The following is a 13,891-nucleotide window of genomic DNA, read 5'->3' on the forward strand; positions in this document are numbered from 1 at the left end:
CTTGGCCACAGTGATTGCAGTGGGGGGTGCCAGAAAGGTTGGATTTCAGTGAAGACCTCTTACTGGTTTACAGAGAAATGTCTTCTCATTGTATTCTCACTTAGTGAAGAGAGAGGGGCTGGCTATCTTCCTCCTTCAGTGATACTAATCTCATCATGAGGTCTCCACCCTCATGACCTAACTGCCTCCCAAAGGCCCAGGCCCAACCCTTAATACTATCTTATTGGGAGTTAGAGTTTCAACAAATGAATTTAGGAAGGGGATAAATCTGCAGTCCATAAAAATATCCAAAATCAAAAGGTTCTTTGAAAAGATAGATTTCTAGTAAAACATTTTAAAAGAGATCTATATTTGTTTTTCCATTCCTGCTTTTTTTTTTTTTTTTTTTAATTGAATCAGGGTCCTATATTGCAAGCAACAGAAACCATCTGGCTAACTTAAGGAAAAGATAATTTTTTTTTTTTTAAAGATTTTATTTATTCATGAGAGACACATCGAGACAGAGACATAGGCAGAGGGAGAAGCAGGCTCCCTGTAGGGAGCCCGATGTAGGACTTGATCCTAGGACCCCGGGATCACAACCTGAACCTAGGGCAGATGCACAGCCACTGAGCCACGCAGGTGCCCTCCCAGTGGCAGTGGTTTCTAGCGGTGTTCAGCAATGGTTGGGCCAAGTAACAGAACTCTAAACCAGGCTGTTTTGAAGCTTATTTTAGCTATAATCTCTGCTACCAAGCTTTCCTTGGTTTCCGTCATTCTTTGATCTTGGTTTTTCGCCTTTCCCTCAATTCCGTGAGCTACAGCCGATTCTTAAAATCACTTTCTTCTTACCTAGCTAAAATTAGATTGTGATGTTTAAGATCAAGAACTAAGAATTCATCATATATCAACTTTTCACCACTACCTGTCCACAAAACTTCTTTAAAAAACTTGTTCTATGGTAATTTCTGCCACGTGGATTCATTGCTTTTACTATTAATTTTTAAAACTATCATACACTTTACAGCCTTATTATTTTGTAATGACTCATCTTCCTAAAGAGTCTTTTAGTCTCTTTTTAATGGACACAATACTTAGGCTGAAGCTTGCACACAGCAGGTGTTCAGTAATTGTTTATGACATTTATTGAACATTTAATCTGCATAGAATTACAATGTGTAAGGAAAAATGGAAAACAATTTTGAAGATTTGACCTCAGATCTTGTGTCTCTCATATAAATAGACACTAAGAAAACTTATTACAAAACGTATTTCCTACACTGGTACAAATATCTTTGTAATACTGAAATTTTTTAAGATATATAAAGGATAAAAGGAATGTATAATAAGTGTGATTTTTAAAATATATTCTTGGATTTTTTTTTAGATCTGACCATTTACATTGCCATTGGATTTAGCAGACAAGTGGTATAATTAAAGGATCAAAATGTAATTTATTTAGATTTTCATAAAATATCAGAACCAGAACCAGCCTCCATAGTAAAGTCTTAAATATTAAGTCACTGAGCTAAAGACCTAAATTCTTCAAAACTACAGGTCATTGCTCTGAGTAGAGAAGTCACCAGCAATACAAGATGGTTCGTCAATCATCAATGGTTAGAATGGTAATATGTTTTACTTATCTGAAGAAGTTGTGTACAACACAGGACATCAATCCTAATTAAGGATATAGGTAATACAAAGAATATGGCTCCCCCCCACCATGGAATGTGAAGTGAATAGTGAAACTGAGGGACAAGTTTTTAAAGTATATTATAGCAAAGCTCTTATTATAATATGGTCTATTTATTCATGTATTCCTATATTCAGGAATATTTTTCCAATGATACAAGAAGAAAAATATATTCTTTTCTTTTTAAAAAGATTGTATTTATTTATGAGAGACACAGAAAGAAAGGCAGAGACACAGGCAGAGGGAGAAGCAGGCTCCCTGCAGGGAGCCCGATGTGGTACTGGATCCCGGGACCCCAGGATCAGGCCTTGAAAAAGGCAGGCGCTCAACCGCTGAGCCACTCAGGCGTCCCAGAAAAAGTATATTCCAAATGACTGATGTTGACGTCATGAATCTAGAAGGATATAGGAGTGCTAAAACCATAGTTGAAGACCTACTCTGGGATCCCTGGGTGGCGCAGCGGTTTGGCGCCTGCCTTTGGCCCAGGGCGCGATCCTGGAGACCCGGGATCGAATCCCACATCGGGCTCCTGGTGCATGGAGCCTGCTTCTCCCTCTGCCTATGTCTCTGCCTCTCTCTCTCTCTGTGTGTGTGTGTGACTATCATAAATAAATAAATAAATAAATAAATAAATAAATAAATAAATAAATAAATAAATAAAGACCTACTCCTTCCCAGTTGGCCATCTGAAGGCTTGGTAGGAACAATTCAATGAGCGACTAATGAAACCTTCAGTTTGGCAATATATCAAGAGCTTTGATCTCCCAGTTTCACTTCTAGGGCTTTTCCCTAAGTAAGTAATATAAAACACAGAAAAATCTCTATACCCTAAAAATATCCTTCACAGCAAATAAGTTGTAGTAGGAAATAATGGAAGCCAACTGAAAGATCAGTAACATATGGCACAGAAACACAACGGAATATTGCGCAGCATTGAAATGAGATGGCTATCAAGAGTAATAGGAAATGTTCCTATAATTTTAAAAAGCAGGACACAGGTGCATAAAGCTGAGTTTCAACTATAAAATAACTGTAGAGAAAGATGTGAAGGACATTCATTGAAATACGGTCAGGTTTTCTCTGAACAGTTAAGTTATAGGTGGTGTTCATTTTCTTTATGGATTTCTACATTGTGTAAATTTTCAGCAAATATATGCTGTTTCATAATTTAAAACAAAAAATTTAAAAATAAGAATAGTATTTAGCTATGTATAATTTTTGTGAGGATTAAGTAACATACTAGATGTGAGAATCTCTGGGACATGTTAAGTATTGCCTTAGAAATAAAAATAAGAGAAGGGATATTTACGTATCTCACCATAAGGGTTCTTCTATTGTCAGGAAACAGTAATAAAAATTCTTGCACGCTGCATAGATCAAATCCTATCTATACACATTTTCAGGAATATTAATTGAAGAATTGTCTTAATATAAAACAGCAGAAAACAAACAGTCACAACACAAAATTAAATATAGTTTGTTTACACAATGGAATACATTAAAAAGGATGAGAGCTATGTAGACATTAAAAGTGAAGATGTCTATGATATAGCTTTAAGTCAAAACTAAATTGCAAAAACAGGATTCGTGTATCATGGCTTTATCAAAGAAAATAAAATGAGGGGGAAATCCTATTTTATAGGTCTGACACAACCTTAAAGGCTTAAACAGGTGACATAAAATTTCTAATATAAAAATCAGAAAAACACTCTATATTCAATCTTTCATGGTTCTATACAAATTTTAGGGTCATTTGTTCCAACCCTGTAAAAAATGCTAGTACTATGTTGATGGGAATCGCATTAAATGTGTAGATTGCTTTGAGTAGTATAGCCTTATTAACAATATTTGTTCTTCAAATCCTTGAGCATGAAATGCCTATTTTGTTTGTGTCATCTTCAATTTCTTTCATCAGTGTTTTATAGGATTTACAGTACAGGGCATTCGCCTCTTTATCTAGGCTTAATTCTACCAATCTTAGTGTTTTTGGTGCTAGTATACATGGGACTGAGTCCTCAATTTCTCTTCCTGCTGCCTCATTATTGTTGCATAGAAATGCAACAGATTTCTGCAAGTTCATTTTGTGTCCTGTGATTTTACTGTATTTATCAGTTTTAGCAGGTTTGTGACGGAGATTTTTGGGTTTTCTATACAGAAAATCATTCATCACCAAATAGTGAAAGCTTAACATCTTCCTGATTTGGATGCCTTTTATTTCTTTTTGTTGTCTGATGGCCGTGACTAGGACTTCCGGGCTGTGTTGAATCACAGTGATGAGGGCGGACATCCCTGTCTTGGTCCTGGCTGCAGAGGAAAAGTTCTTGGTGTTTCCCTCTTGAGGATGATATGCTGCTGTCCTAACGTCCCCTCCAGGGCCACGCTGACCGCCCAGCAGGCCCTCTGTACCCCAGGCACACAGGCCCGGGGCAGGGAGGGGAGGAAGTGCCCCGGAGCCCGGGCAGCCCAGGCCCCCTGGACAGAGGGAGTACAGACCTCCCAGGGCACTTTGCACAGACCCTGGTGACCAGAGGGTCCCCGGCTGTCTCTCTGTCCTAGGCCCGTCCTGGCCACAGGCACAGGCTGAGTCGCAGTAGAGTCTGTGGGGTCCTCACCCTGGCGTCTGGCCGCCCCTGGAAGGCACGTGGGGACGTCAGCTGTGTGTGCCTGGTGGCGCCCCTGCAGGGGCTGGTCAGGGCCTGGATGGTGCCCCTCCTCCTCTCTGGGGGTGTCTCCGCACCCCGTGCATAGAGCTCCAGGAGACGCAGAAACGAGCCGGCCGTGCATTTTCACACAACAACACTTCATTGAACTTGCAACAGCAAACAGGGCTCAGAGCCGAGGGTGCGCGCCTTCCCCTGGGAGACCTTCCTGTCCTTAGAGGAAAGTGGGAATCCCACAGGGGTGCGGGTGCGGGAGTCCCCCACCTGGGAGCCTGTGTGGACTCGACTCCGGGTGGGGGTGCGTGTCCTGAGGATGGGGCGTTGAGAGGCGGTTCTGGGGACAGCAGGGCTGACGTGGACCTGCGGCCCATGGGCTCCTGCGCTGGGTCCCCACAGGGCAGCTGGACCCCGGGCCTCGGGCCCCCTGGGACCGGGTGACTGACTGCTGGAGCCCCAGCATGTGGAGGAGCCTGCCTCCTGGTGTGGGTGCGGGTGGGGCCCACCAGCCTGCCCTGCTGCCCTGCCCTGGGGTGTCCCGGGATCCCCAGGGCTGCCCTAGGTCAGCGACCTGGATCTGTGGGGCACGCACAGGACCCAGGAGGCCACATCCGGCAGGGAGAGGGCTCGCTCAGCCCAGGGCCAGAACGCAGGCCTGGCCAGGGCCCCAGGGCACTGGATCCCATTAGTGCTGGGCCTGGGGGGGGCTCGAGTCGCTCCTGCCCCCACAGAGCCCGGGGCCAGGCCAGCCCAGGTCCCTCTGGGTCAGGGGCTGGTGTCCTCTGTGGGGGTGTGCCGCCCTCCGGGAGGGACAGCGAGACGAGGCAGGGCACGGTGACGGTGGGCCAGAGCCTCCGGGCCCCCGCAGTCACCGCCATGCTGTGCCCCCGAGGCGCGAGCATCGAGCTGCCCCGTGGACGCGGAGGGCAGAGGGTCCCGAGCCAGTGCGGGGCCTCGGGGCAGCGGGCTCAGCGCCGCCCTGGCTCTGCCCTGGCTGTGCCCGTCTCTGCCCAGCGAGGGGCATGAGCTGCAGTGGCTGCGGGGCAGGAAGGGTGTCCTGGGCCCAACAGCGTCGTCCCTAGGGGGCTGGGGGGACCCCGTGATGGGAGTCCCGGGGGTGCTCCAGGGCCTGGTCCATCGCAGGGCCTCTTGGGTGGCCCAAGCAGGTGCCGAACGGAAGGGGACCCCGTTTTTTGTCTTGAAGCCCACCATGTCCGGGGGCCGCCTGCCTGCACACTCTTGTTGCACTGGGAGGGTGGGGGGGGGGGAGTTCCATCGCTGGGGGGAAGTTGGACGATGGCCTGGCCGGGAGGGGGTCCGGGTGGCTCAGACTGGGTGGCTTGGCCCGGGGAGGCCGGCTCCTCCACCCTGGGTGGTGTCTCAGAGGTTGGAGAAGGGAGGAGAGGCCCGGGCTCCGGGGACACTCACTCCAGGCCCAGGGGCCTCGTGGGGAACTCCTCAGGTCCCACTGGAAAGAGGCCGATGGGGTCAGCGTCTCCAGCAGGCTGTGTGTCCCCCGCTGGGGGCCCCGGGGGTCCTCACAGCTCCTGCGTGGCCCCCAGCCTGACCCTGTGCTTCCCAGAGGGTCCCCGAGGCTGGAGCAGAAGAGGAGAGCCCCAGAGATGAGGACGGGGGCCCCGGGGCTCTGTCCTCTGTGGGCGGCCCCAGCAGGCCTAGTCGGGAGGGGCTGGGGCCCTGAGCCACCTGGGGGCGGGGGGGCAGGTGGCACCGCATCCTCCGGAGCTGGGTCATGGAGCACCGCCGCCGTCCTCCAGGGCCCAGGGCTGGGCCAGAGTCCTAGAGGAGCTCCCGGAGCCCTTCCAGGAGCAGCTTCAAGAGGCGCTCTGGTCAGTGGGGGAGCGTCAGACCCAGAGGGCCCCACCCGGTGCCCCCAGGCCAGCGGCCGGGGTCCCACTATGCCCAGGAAGGCCTTGGGCAGTGCACTGGCCGGTGTGGCCCCTGCCCGCTGCTCCTCTCAGGGAGCCCCGCTGCACCCGCCTGCCCCGCCGTCCCCCCGCCCCAGGTCTGGGTGCTGCTCAGAGCACAGGGTCACCGCCCCTGCCCCCCCCGCCCCCCTGGCACACCTGGGCTCCCAGGGTCTCACTTACTCCTGTGCACCTTGAGGATGGTGTAGGCCATGGCCGTGAGCACCCTCTCCCCATTGAGTACGTAGGCATCCCACAGCTTCAGGGTGAGCAAGAAGGGGGTCTAGGGGACAGCGGGGTGGGAGGAGCGGCCTGAGCAGGGCCCCTGGGGTCTCGGCTGGGGCTCGGGTAGGCCTGCCATCTGCCCCCCGGATGCCTCCGAGGCCCCACAGCCCCCCCGTGCGTGCCCTCCTCCCAGGGAGATCAGGGCTCCCGGCCGCTCCAGGTTCCGACCCCGGCCAGCACCTCCCGCACCCCTGGGGGCACAGATTCTGCCCGCACTTGAGGACACCATGCTCCAGAGGACCCCAGGCTGGCCGCCCGATGGGCCTAGGGCCCGTCCACACCCCGGGCTGACCCGGCCTCCCCCGGAGGAGCTGAGGCAGAGACGGCCCGTCCCCCGGAACCTCGTCCAGGGACTCTCTGGGCTTCTCCAGGACGGGCTGGGCTGTGAGCCTCAGCCTCAGCCTCAGGGCCCCGGGGTCGGGCCTGGCTCGTCTGGAGGGTGGGGCTGAGCTGGGCCCTCCGGGGGGGGGGGGGGGGGGGGGGGGGCAGGGGTCAGGTCCGGGAGCGGGGGTCCAAGGGGGGCCTCACCCGGCCGAGGAAGCACTGCAGGAACCACTTTGGGGTATAGATGCCGGTGGACTTCTGCTCCTAGTCCTGGCGGGAGGGCAGGAGGTGCTCAGGCCCCACGCCGCGGCCCCTGGAGCCCGGTGGACGCGCTCCCCATGGCCCAGCCCAGCCCAGCCCCGATGGGCGCCCCTGGCCCCAGGGAGAGGAACGTGACCCCAACTCTGGGCAGCTCGGAGGTCCGTGACCCCACTCCCTACCCCGGGCCCCGGGGACGGAGCCTCAGAAGCTCCCACTCGCCATGTGCTTCCTCAGGTCGGGGAGAGCTCTTTGGAGGACGCACTCCTGATGAGCCTGGAACCTGAGGAGCTTCGGGAAGCCCGGGACGAAGAAGCCTGAGAAGGCCCCAGGCCCCCACGGTCAGGGCTTCCTCCTGCACCAGGCGGGGTGGGGGGTGTCGGGGCAGGGGCCTCCCCCCACGCCCAGACCCCCGTGTGCCCACCGCCCTCGGAGCCCTGACTGGACCCGCTCTTCCCAGAGGGCAGGGCTGCCTCCCAGGCTGGGGGCGCGGGGCCCGGGGACCCTCGTCCTCACAGAGACCCCGCGGGGCGTGGGCTGGGGGCTGAGGACCAGGCCCGGCTGACCCAGCACCCTCTCTCCTGCAGGGGCCGCCGCGGGCAGCGGGTGCAGGCCACGGGGAGGGTGATGGGCATGCACGGCCCTCTGTGGGGCTTGGGAGTGAGGCTGGGGCCCCTGGGAGAAGGAGACGCTGCCCCCTGGCCCCGTGTGGCCATGGGCTGGCAGGGGGGCCTGGGGGGCAAGCAGGCAGCCGGGTGGGAGGCTGGGGGAGCAGCGGGAGTGCGAGCCCAGCCTGCAGACGGTGGGGTGGGTGGCCGTGGCTCCGGGACCCCAAGACCACTGGGGGGGGGCACTTGCCCGGGGGGGCGGGATGGGGGGGTCCCCGCCTGCCCCCCGGTGCAGCAGCCTGCAGGGAGGCCCTCCTGAGCTCCCCTCCCGCCCGGCGGCCCGGTGGGCCCCTACCGTGCATGGTGTGCCTGTCGTCTGTCATCAGCTGGGCCAGCGCCCAGAAGGCGTCCTCCTCGGGCAGGAACATGAGGAGGATGGCCGCGATCTCACTCATGCCCTCGCAGTAGCCCACCTCCTGCAAGAGCCAGAGCCCCACGGAGGGCGTGAGCCCCGAGGCTCCCTCTGAGCCCTCCCCGCGGGCGTCAGGCTCCCCCGGCTCCCTCACAGCCCGGGCTCCCGGAGGGGGATCCCAGAGGGCAGGGGGGCAGGTGACGGCCACCCGGACCAGCTTGGGCGCCAGCACCCCGGGCCCTGCTACGAGCCCTGCGGCTGCCGTGCCAGGGCCCCCGTCCTCAGACCAGCAGGGGGGGCCTCTGTGAGCTGTGTCAGGCTGCAGGGGACCCGCCAGGTCTGGAGACCCCCCCGGAGGGCAGGTTGGGGGGCCTGACTGTGGCCCCTGGCAGGTCCCACGAGGGGAGCTGGGCCAGGACACCTCGCGGGGCTGGGGAGCGTGTGAACTGGGGTCCTCGGGGACCCTTCTGGAATGCGCCGTGGAAGGGGGCAGCCTCCTGGGCGCCTCGGCCTCGTGCCCTTCAGGGGAGTGGGAGCCTTCCCCGCCCGGGCTCTCGTCAGTAGTGCCGTCTGTCAGGGTCCAGACCCGAGCTCTAGGACGGCTGCGGTGCCCACGGGGGCCCCGGGCAGCCCCAACCCTGGGGCAGGCAGGCCCTGGCTCCCCTGGGAGGTCTGCACCCCGCCCCCTGCCCGTCCCGGAGGAGAGATACCCTCCCCGGCATCTCGGGGCCATGGAGCTGGGGCCCTAACTGTGAGTCCTGCTGGTCACCAGCACTCAGGACAAGGCCGCCCACGGGGCAGGAGGCGGGGGCAGGGACACTCACGGTGTCGTACAGCCAGCACGTGGAACAGGGCTCGCTGCGTAGGAGGGGGGACAGCGGGGGGCTCTGCTCATTCAGCCCCGCCCAGCGAGGCCACCGAGGTGCCAACACCCGCCCCGCAGGCCCTATGGCCCACAGGGCCCCTCCGCAGGGGCTGATCTCTGGGGTCAGGTCTGTGCACGGGGACGGGTCAACCTCACACGTGCAGCGTGCCGGTGGTTAAGTGTACCCTGGGGTGTCCGACGCCTCTGCGCGGCTCCCGCCGTGGGTTGTGCAGCTCCGGGCTCCCAGAGCGCCGCCAGCGCCCCCTCCAGCCCTGGAGCGGCCCCCCTGCATGCCCCCTGGGAGCCAGCGCTCCCCCTGCCCCAGTCCCCGCAGCCCCTGACGCCTCTCCTCCCCTGCCCTGGCCTGGCCCTGTGTCCCGGGAACACCACCAGCCCCACGTGGCCCCTGCCCCGAGCCCACGCAGCTGGGGCATCCGTGGCCCTGAGCGCACCCCAGGCCTTCCCAGGATCCCTGGGCTGGACTCTGTGGGGGCGACCCCAGGCCCACACATCCCAGAGCATCTCGGGGCTCCAGGTCTGAGCCGCCATGAGAAGAGCAGGAAACGTCATGCAGGTGTGACCCCGATACAGGCTGCGAACCCCTGGGGTCACTATCTGAGCACGGGGGGGTACGGGGTGTGGCCCCCTCAGCGCTGCCAGGAGCTGCCCGATGCCCCTCACACGGCAACCTGAGTCTGCACCCCGGTTCCGCGGCCCCGGCCCGGGCTGCTGGAGGCCGGCTCCCCCTGCGCCGGGGGTCACAGCTCAGCCTGACCCAGCCACGCTCTGAGGGCCGCGGGGGCCCCGGGGGGCAGCAGGTTCCCTGCAGGGAGGAGCACCGAGTTCTCGTGTGGAGACGGTCCGAGTGGCCCCCTGGGAAGCCCAGCCACCCTTGCCTGGTGGCTCCCCAGCCCCGCCCCTGGCGCCCCTGCAGGTCATCCCTGGGGTCCTGGGCTCCCACACTCCCCGCCCGCTGCAGAGGTAGCTGCACCCTCTGCTCCACCCACCTGCACCCCCCTGTCGGGGGCTCCTTGCCTTCCCCACCTCCCTGCAGCCCCTGGGGACTCTACGGGACACCCGGGCTTCTGACGGAAGCAGGCCGTCCAGAGAACCCCAAGGTGGCTGGGGAGGCTGAGCATGTCCCACAGGGGGCAGCTGCACCGTGTCCTTGGGGGGGGGGGTCTGGGGGTGTGGGGGATGGTGTGGGGGTGATGTAGGGGGATGGCGTTGGGGCGGTGGTTGAGGGGATGGGGTGGGGAGCTGTGGACACAGGGCACCCCCTTCTCTAAGGTGCACATGGAGTCGTCTACAGATAAAGGCGACCCCAGTCTGGGGTTTGCTGTGACCCCTGCCCCTGCCGCCCCGTGTGTTCAGCGCAGGGCCTGCCTGGACTGGGGGCAGCATCTGGGGGTCGTCATGCTATGAGTGCTCACCAACTGCAAATTGTCTAAAACAAAATGCCCAGAATTCAGAAGTACATAAAGCACCGAGAGGGGGTGTCACCCTGACCTGTCCGACCCTCATCGGGTCCATGCGTCCCGGTCCAGCCGCAGCCATGCACCCTGGCCCCCAGGTCCCCTTACTGCCATCCACGCCCCGACCCCGGCCCCCTGCTCTTCACGGGGCTGCCTCTCACCTCCTTGGGGTTCAGCTCAGATGGTGACCCCTGGAGGCCCCGTCCTGGGGCCTCCCCATCCCCGAGACCCTGGGGGTGGGTCATCCCCAGCACCCTACCATGTGGCAGTGTGTTGTTTGCTGCCGTCGCTCCCCCTGGCCTCGGAGATCCCGTGTCCCCTGCACAGAAGCCCCCGGGCCTCTCCCAGGCCCCCGAACCCCACAGGCCCAGCAGCCTCACCGGACCCCATAGCGGTCCCAGAACATGGTGTGACTGCGAAACATGTGGTTGACGTCCAGGTCGATCTGCATGATGTCCCGGGAGGAGACCAGGGCTGCCTCCTTCATTTCCTGCAGGGTGACCCCAGGAGGAGGAGCCAGCATCAGGGACACAGACCCCGACCTGTCAGCAGCTGCCGTCCTGGGCAGGGAGCCCTGGGGCCACCATGGGCGTGTGTCCTGCAGGAACCTCCTTCCTTCCCCTGGGAGGCCAGGGACGGCGGGAGTGCCCACTGTGCCCACGGGGCCTGCGTGAGGGCCTGTGCCCAGCTGTCATGGGTGGGGAGAGGACTGAGGGTCAGGCCTGGACAGGGAGGGGACATGGAGGATCAACCCGGGTGGGGAGGAGGCGGGGGGGTCAGCCCGGGTGGGGAGGGGACACGGGGGTTCAGCCCGGGTGGAGGGAACATGGGGGTTCAGCCTGGAGGGGAGGGGACAAGGAGTCAGCCCTGGACATTTAGGGGACATGGAGGATCAGCCCAGGTGGGGGACACGGGAGTTCAGCCCGGGTGGGGTGGGGACATGGAGGGTCAGCCCTGGGGAGGGAAGGGACTGAGGGTCCACAGGGAGTGGACGGGCCCCACCTGGTATTTCCCGGCATTCCTGGCCTTAACCTGGTCAACATTCAGCAATCGCAGCCACACTGTCCCCGCACCTGGGGCGGGACCCCCTTGTAGACCCGGCGTCGCAGCTGCGGGGAGGAAGGCAGTGCTGGTGAGAGGGGCCCAAGGCGGCCCCTTGGAGCCCAGGGAGCGCGAGGCATCTAGAAGGTTCCGGCTTCGACTCCAGGGTGTCTGCAGAGAGGCTGTGTCTCCCTGGAGCTGGGTCCCGTCCCCCACAAGGAGCAGGGACCATGGCCCCGACCTGATGCTCCCCCACCGCCGTCCCAGTCCTGGGGAGGCTCGGGCTCCCAGCAGACTCTCCCCAGGCAGGGGGCTCCCCCGAGGACGGGGCAGGGGGACACTGAGGGTGGCCCCCCAGCCCCGTCAGGACGAGAGCCCTCGGGGGCACCCAGCGCCCCACCTTCTCGCTGGGGAAGTAGTTGTCCCATCGCTTGAGCATTTTTATCCATTTGTCCGTGCACCGGGTTTCCTGGCGGAGTTTCTGGAAGAGGACAAGTGGGGGCCACAGGTGAGGCTCCAGCCCGGGAGGTGGGCGCTCGGGCCGCGTCCAGTACCCCGTGGGACCTGGAGGAGCCAGGAAGGCACAGGGCCCCCTGTGGACCGCGGTTCCGGGTCTGGGGTGCATTCCCGGCAGCCCGTGCCGCGCTGGGACAGGGGACTGGGGAGACGCCCGGGGATGTCCTGGGGGACAGTGCAGACAGCTGGCCCCAGCCCCTGCCACGTCCTGCCCGGGGCCCAGGACGGGCTCTCACCTTGGCCTCGCGGGGGCTGGGGCCGGGCAGCTCCCTGTCCCTGGAAGGCAAGAGATGCAGAGCCCTGAGGCCCCGGCCCCACAGCCAACGCCCCCTGCCCTGTCTGCACCCAGGGGCCTGGGGAGGGCAGGGCTCCTCCAGGGAGGGCAGGGGCTGCCAGCGGCCTGAGGGCGGGCGGGGGCGGCGTCTGGGGGGTCTGAGAAGGGTGTTTGCCAGTGGTGGGCTGGGCAGGGACCCCTCGGCGCCCCCAGGGGGTGTCCTGCCCCCCTCCTCGATGGACTAGCCCGAGAGCTGTCAGTGTGGCCCGGGTGCCCTGTGACCGTCCTGCTGAGGTCCCCCCGCCTCCCCAGGGCCTGACTGACCAGAGTCCAGCCGGCCTCCCCCTGCCCCCTGGCCTGACTCCCCTCTCTACTGTCCCCTCTGCCACCCTCGCCCATTTCACCTCCTGTCCTGTCGGAGCCCCTGAGCACGACCACCCCTGAGCCATCCCAGCAGCCACTGGGCCATGAGCAGGGCTGAGGGGTCCCCACCTGGGGTCTCCAGCGTCTGTCAGGTTCTCGTGGGGCTGTTGACCCATCAGCTTCGTCCCCTGCGACCTAGGCAACTGGGCTGTCCCCTCCCTCGTTCCCGCCCAGGGCACCCCCCTCCTCCTCTTCCCTCCTCCTGCCTGGTCGGGCCCTCCCTCTGCGGACCCCCCCCTCCCTGCCCTGGTCCCCGGCATCTACCTGCAGCCCCCCAGAAGCCTTCAGGTGTGGGTGAGAGCACCTCTGCGGACTCGCCCCAGACCAGGCCATCCCCCTATGGAGAGCACGCTCCGGCCCCAGAGCCCTTCACAGGCGAGATCCCCTGCTAAAGGGACTGGACAAGCCCCCCCCCCCCCCCCATGCAGGAGGCAGACACCTGGGCCTGCCCGAAGCAGGCATGGGGGCCCCTCCTCTGAGTGTCCAGGGGCCTCCCCCGGGCCCAGCTCCCTTCCTGCTCATGTCCCGGGTCGTCCTCTGGGGTGTCTCAGCTGCAGCCCAGCGGAGACATGGCCCTCAGAGGGCTCCAGGGGATGAGGTCCTGACCTGGGGGGGAGGGGGTCAGCCTCCAGAGAGGTGTTCCTGCAAATGCCACCCCTCCTGAGATGGATGAGGGGTGTCCAGGGGACTCACTGCATAAAGCCCTGGTGGTCGGTGACCTTGCACAGTGACACGTCCTGCGGAGACCCTGCTTGGTGCAGCTGCAGCAGAGGGGGCTCCGTGGTGGGGACCGATCAGAGCAGGGAAATGGGGACAGAAGGGAGCGATTCCTCCCTCCCCTGAATCCTGAGGGAGCGCCGACCCTCTGAGATTGGCTGGGCACCAGAGGAAGGGCCTGTCTGCCCGGTAGGTGCAGCCTGACAGCCTCACCTGCTTTTATCTATCAGTGACGATCCCCACCTGGGCCTCACCTGACCTGGTGACTGTGGTCCCACCTGGGCCTCACCTGGACCCGGTGACTGTGGTCCCCCACTGGGCTTCACCCGGACCTGGTGACTCTGATCCCTACCTGGCCCTCAACCGGACCCGGTGATGGCGGTCCCCACATGGGCCTCACCTGGAACCGGTGATGCTGGTCCCCACCTGGGCCTCGCCC

This window comes from Vulpes vulpes, chromosome 5 (assembly GCF_048418805.1).
Source record: "Vulpes vulpes isolate BD-2025 chromosome 5, VulVul3, whole genome shotgun sequence".
Lineage (NCBI taxonomy): Eukaryota > Metazoa > Chordata > Mammalia > Carnivora > Canidae > Vulpes > Vulpes vulpes.